The 6,532-nt window shown below is 41.7% G+C and overlaps 2 pseudogenes; both read right to left on the minus strand.

Annotated features, from left to right (window-relative positions):
* Positions 1-344: 344 nt before the first annotated feature.
* LOC148875325 (lysM domain-containing GPI-anchored protein 1 pseudogene) lies at positions 345-1,740 on the minus strand (annotated as a pseudogene).
* Positions 1,741-4,872: 3,132 nt separating this feature from the next.
* Positions 4,873-5,933, minus strand: LOC148875326 (putative F-box protein At4g22030 pseudogene; annotated as a pseudogene).
* Between the last annotated feature and the right edge of the window lie 599 nt (positions 5,934-6,532).

The following is a 6,532-nucleotide window of genomic DNA, read 5'->3' on the forward strand; positions in this document are numbered from 1 at the left end:
AACCATAAATATATTAAAAAAGTCATAGATACATATTCAGCATCCGTAAAGTCAAGGAGGAAAGGCATGCTACAACCATGGTGATAGCAAATTAATTCTGACACAATCTATTTGTTTTAATTTCAAAACATCAACTGATCTGCTTTTTGGTTGGACCCCGGCATCTTCATGTTTTATTGGGAGGTTGGAAGATTTTGATGCAACCATGGAAACACCAAATACGGACTCGAAGTCAAGACTCTCCGTAGATAAGATGTATTCATCTGTTCTTTCGAATTTGCATATACTTCTATGCTATGACCATCTTTGTGGTATTTTTCTTTTTTTTTTTTTGCCATTTTCTCTTAAAACCTATTTAACCTATTATTTTTCCTTTCTTCTCTTCTTTTTCCTTCTTTCACCATCCTCTTTCATTCTCTCTTTTCCAACTATCTGAAATGAAAGGACGGAGGAAACCTATTTTTCATCTTCCCTTTCTTCTCTTTTCCGTTTTCAATCTCATCTCTATAGTCGTCGCTGACGATTCCACGATCATGGTAAACTGCAATGCTTCGTAGCCCAACAACAGATGTCTGCCCAAATCTCCGTCTTCCATCTTTTTCTCATCGTCATCGCCGACTTCTTCTGCTTCCATGGCAACCAACAGAGGGAGAAAAAAAGGATGGAAGAACTTGTAGTTGGCGGAACTAGAGACTCTCCTCCTGCAGCACTTGCAGAGACGGAGCTGGAGCCGGCGTCACGTCCCGACCCGAAGGCCCTGTCGCCACTACTAATCCTTCCTTTGCCATCCACAAGTCTTGCAATAATGGTAGCCACCGACGTTCTAGTTGGAAATCTAGAATTTCTAGGCATCTAGCCAAATACCAGTTAGGTTTCTAGTTGGAAATCTAGGTGGAATGACCATCCGAAGTTCCGAAGAGCTACAACCCAATAACTCAACTCATTGTTTTGGGTTAGATGGAAAAACAAATTCCTCAGACAAATTACAAGGCTTAATGATGCGAAAGCCCAAACAATGAAACAATACTACCAATTGTGAGTTGTAGAGAAGTAGGATGAAGAATTTAAGTGGTTAATTAAGCTAACCTGGAATCGGAACTTCTACAATGTCTCCTCGATCAACTGCCGCTTGTGACAGGCCATTAATGACCAACTCTGCTACAGTTGTACCATAGGTCGCTCCGATGCTGCTTACGCTCTCCGTTGCGTGCACTAAATACGACAAGTAAATTGTCGTAATGCCATTACTAGTGTTATTGAAGCATTTGCACGGCAACGAATTACAAGGTTCTGATCACTCCACAGTCGCTCCTGGGCATCAACCCCATTAACGCTCATGATCTGCTCTGCACTGGCTAGCACACCATAACCAATCGATATAGACTCGATTGTGTCTGCAACTCGAACCGTATAAGATGTCAATGCGAAACTACAAATGTCATCCGTGCAGGAGCATGAAATGGGTATTCTGATTAGAGAAATTTTGGGGAGGATTCGGTTCTCAGGGAATGACATTGTTGGGTCAAGCGAGTTTGAGCCTAAGGTATCGAGTACATTTACTTGGAACCTAGATGCAATCTCTGAGAGCGTGGAGTCCCAAGGAAGGAGATAGGAGAGTAGATAGGTACAGGAGTCAGAGGACTTACATGGTTCAATCCCAAATTTTGCACAAGTTCTGGGAGGGAAGACAAGGAAGAGGGAGATGAGTAGAATAGCAAGTGGTTGCACTAGAATTCCCATCGTATGATCTTGTATCAGTGAGTGCCTCTCCTCTCTATAACTGTAATTCTGTAAATGGTTTCACAGAAGAGAAGCAATGAAGAGATGTATTATTGATGTGTGGCTCATTGTGACACTAGCAAGTGCACTAGCCGTTCAAGTAATAAAGTAGTGAGTGAAGTATCGTTCCCACGAGGATTTAGGAAACAATTACCAATACTAAATTGAACATTTCTTATCTGATCAACAAATAAATCAAAACTCTAATGAAAGCTAAGAAATCCTAAATTAAAATCTATCTAAATCATTGGTCCAATTGCCTTCAATTCAGGTTAGAAGAGTAAGCAGTAAATGTCAATCTCAGAATTCAGCAATCTATCAATTTGGATCATTCGAATGAATCATGATTGAGCCTTGGTTTGATGAAACCCCAAGGTCATGAACAGCCTCTCTCAAGCGCATGTTCATCCTATGCATGAGTGACGGTTCTTCTATCTCTAGCAAGAATCTAATCCCCATGCATGCATTTCTTCAAACACTTCTAAGGCATCAATTCAAATCTGAATTGATCACCAACTGAATTGTGCAAGTTATCTCTAACCTTGCACTCAATTCAGTTCTTGAATAGTAGATCTGAATTCCTAGAGTCTCTCTCAAGCACTCTAGGAATTCCAAGCTGTAGATTAATTCGCCCAATCTGAAATTTGCAGATCTGAATTCTCTTTCAAGCAATTCAGATCTTGCAATCTCAGATCTGAGAATTCAGATCTGAGTTTTGAAGGTTAGTTGGCCGAATTGATCTGCAATCACACCCTTATTCAAGAAACTTCAAGTACAATGCATGATCATTTGAATGAATCAAAAAGAATTAGATTGCTGAACTGAAATTTTACAAGCTGAAATACATCAAGGAAGAATGGAAACAAGGAGAAAGAAGAAAGAACATATAACTAAGAAACTGAATTCAAATCAAAAGAGAATGAAACTACAAATGATTTATTACAAAAAATCTTTGAATCACAATCCCTCAATTCGAACTCACCTTCTTCTTCTATCTTGCTTGTCTTGAACTTCCTTCAGCCCTTCTTCTTCTTCTTCCTTGCGCCTAGCCTTCTTCTCTTCTCTTCTCTCAAGGTGGCTGAACCTCTAAGAGTGGGAGAGCCTTTCTCTCAAGCAATTGAACAACTTTCTCCCCTCCTAGAGGCCTCCTTATATAGTTTTTCAAGGGGGCTCTTGCCCCTTCTTGAAGCCTCTAGAATGGGGTGTATTACACCCCTCATGAACCTTCTAGAGTGCTCCCTCCTTCTCTTCAAGAAACTCCTAGAAGTTGCCGCCCCTAGCTCCCTTTGGGCTGCTATTTGGGCTACAACTTAGCTTGCTTTTGAGCTCATGTGGGCTACACTCTAGGCTGTTATTTGGGCTAAAAATGGGCCTTCCTTGCTGGGCCGAATTCTCCTCATAGCTAGGCTTCTTCCCTTGGATTTTCCAAAGAGTTTCACTTGCTCTTCTTGGGCCGAATGAAATTCTCTTGCTCTCATGGCTGGGCCGGGCTGAACTTTATAAATTTTTGGGTTTTCTTTTCTTGCTTTTGCCTTCTTTTTGTTGATTTGGCTCCCCCTGAAATCTTTCTTGCAATCAAGCTAAAATACGGCAAAAATTTAATTAAACCATTATAAAATTTCATGCAAAAACCTCATAAAATATAGATAAATTGTAAGTTCATCAATTATGTGCATTGGTTTCCAAAGGCTCCACAAGGCATCGGAACGTCGTCCCCAGCTCAATGGAGAGAGAGAGATCAGAATTGAATTAAAAGGGTTCAATCCCGATGCTGTTAAGGGGAAGGGCAAGAAGAGAGATCGGGGGAGAGAGAGGAGAGAGAGAGAGGGGGAAAGAGAGAAATGTGAAGGAAGGAAGGGTAGTATCTGAAGGTTGGGAGAAGATGAACGATATTTTTCTCGTTTAATTATTATAAGGGTAGTATAGGGATTAAAAAAACGATTCCTTCAGGGTTACCCTTCTAATGACTTATCTTCTTAGGGGCTTGAGTGAGCAGGTTCCCTAACTCGTGAGCTAAGGTAGCCTCGGACTATCCCCTTTAAGGTAGCTCAGGGAAACCGAAGCTCGTGTTGTAGCAAACTCCTTCAGCGAGCTACGATATAGCGAGTTGCTTTATAGGCATGTTACTTAGCCACTACCAGACTATGGTGCTGAGTTGTTGCTCGTGCTGAGTCAGGTCCACGTGTCATTGTTTCGTAGGTCGAGCCAAATCATCCTCCATCAATTGCCCCCCACTCCTCGAGCTGAGAAAGTTGCCTTAGCGCAAGGAGTTCATGGAGTATGAGGGACTGAATTGATTGAAATTCAATCTTGATTGACATCACATATTAAATGTGTTCGCGAGAATCAGGAGATTTTTTGACTTTTCGAATTCCGAAAACGTGCTGAAGTGGCTCTTAACTCCGGATGTCGTGCAAATGTCATTACCTCAATCATGGGATACGTGCAGCCAATCTCCTTTCGATTTTCAGAAGGCGTGCAGTCAGTACACCTGCGAACCGTCAGATCTGCCTTAATCTGGGCCGTTGATTTGGAGGCGTGGATGCTATAAATAGAGGGGGAAAGAGAGAAATGTGAAGGAAGGAAGGGTAGTATCCGAAGGTCGGGAGAAGATGAATGATATTTTTCTCGTTTAATTATTATAAAGGTAGTATAGGGATTAAAAAATATTATAATGGCATTTTTGGATGGAAGACTAAAGGAATGGGGTCTGTGTCTCATGGTCATAGTACAAAAGGGTCTTTGTCACAAAACAAAAGTACAGGGGGTCTTTGTCAGACCCCATAATACAGGGCGGATTAAAGCATCCTACGACTTCTTGATTTTTAGTTTTTACATCTAACCCATAAACCCCAGGCCCCTAACCCTAAACGTACTCTAAAATTTACCCGGAAAATGTACTCGTGACTGGGTAGGAGCTAAGTATTTCCCCATTTAGGGAGTTGTTTTTTAAATGACCAATCTGGTATATAGAAAACAATGAAATTTGTGGACCCATCTCTAGGCGATGTTATAGATACAGAAAAGAATAGTAGAAAACGTCTGATGAGCTGCAAAATTTGATAATCAGAGAGGATCCGATCCATGGAGAAATCAGAAGAGCTTGCTTGCAAACTCTTTTTTGGCCTCCCCATCCATTGAAGATGCTGAAGCAGCTAGATCTCTAAGTTCTGATAGGCTTCTTCCCAATTGTAAAGCCACCTTCAGTTCAAACAATTCCCCATTTTCTCTCTTCTCTACGTCCTTTTCCTTCAAAGTGGATTCTACGGACTCCTCCATACATCTAAAGAAGCCAGCAGTGCTCCGGTACATCTCAAACACCATTCCAACTTGCCCACCATGCTCCAAGCTGCTGATAACACTTGCCAAAGCTCCAGCACTGACACCCAACAGCACAGCCCATGTCTCATGAGAAGAGCATCCCACGAAAGCTGACCCAACAGCTGCGAGACCTGTGAGTAAAGGACCAGAAATGGCTAAAACTCGGTTAACTTTCAAAGCTATCTTTCCCAGCCTCAAGTACTCTTCAGTGTCCTTCCTCTTCAAAACCGCAACTATCTGCTTCATCTCCTCTTCCAGCTTTCTGCTCCATCCATTTCCTTCTCTTCTTCCACCGAAGTCCTGTTCTCGTAATTTACTTTGTTTTGGCCACCACACGGCAGGCTCCACGGCTTTAGGGAACCTGTCAAGCATCACTCCAAGCAAGGGCAATGGGTAAGCCCTGTCAAGAGCAAACACCTGGTCCATGGCGTCCTTAACATCCACGGGACTAGGACTACCAAGTGTAAGAGTTGTTCGGATTTGCCCGTGAAGTTGCTTGAATAGCCTTGTCGCGTTGCGTTGTTCTTGTACGAGTTGCGATGGCTGAATCTTATTCATCACCAGCAACATCCCAGTAGCTGCCGTATATAATAGAGTAGATGAGAGCTTTAGTGCGGCAAGTGGTGCTCCCGTTCCAGCTGTTGTTGCCAGCCCGACCATCGTTGCAGCGGTGATGGTGACTGTATTAATGAGGTGAGAAGGAGGTGGTTCCAGTTATTCCGCTGCTCCTGGATGTTGGCATGCATCTCCGCCCTGTCTGCAGCAGCTTCCATGATTGCATAAAGCTCCGCAATGACCGTAGACTTGGAGTTAACATCAAGATCATCTCTCATGGTTCTGGTAGCGACTTTAGCGTCAAAAGGCTTCGTTTCTGTCTGGGTAATGGTTGTTTCTGTCTGGGTAATGGTAATGGTTGTGTCTGGGTAATGGTTGTGGCTTTTATACAAAGATGCCTTTTTCCATAAAAGTGATTTTATGTAAAAGTTCTTCAAGTGTTTTTGTAAAAGTGCTTTCACAAAAGTACTTTTATAGAAGTGTTTTCATGAATTTATTTTTGTAAAAGTGTTTTCGTAAAAATAAACATCTATGACAACAGTTTTAGGTCGAATTTCGTCAAAGAATGAAATGAGCAAGATGGGGCATGATTATTTTTCATATTGCAAAATAGTCAATTTTTGTATTAGGGGCTAGTTTTTCATTTTAAAAAGAATTAAGAGAATCCAAGCATGGCCTTAGTCTATTGATGGGACTGGGTCTAGTAGGCACAGCAAAGTAAGCACGTCAAATGAACACTTTAAAAATATTTTGACAGTTACCAAACGTGGGTATTAATCTTTTTCAAGGATAGACCGGGGATATTTTAACGCACAAGTGTCAAAATAAATTTTAAGTTTTCATTTCCCGTGCTTACAACGTTGTACTACCTGATCCG

The sequence above is a fragment of the Nelumbo lutea genome, chromosome 1 (genome assembly GCF_056320005.1).
Source record: "Nelumbo lutea isolate HS-2025 chromosome 1, American lotus-T2T, whole genome shotgun sequence".
Lineage (NCBI taxonomy): Eukaryota > Viridiplantae > Streptophyta > Magnoliopsida > Proteales > Nelumbonaceae > Nelumbo > Nelumbo lutea.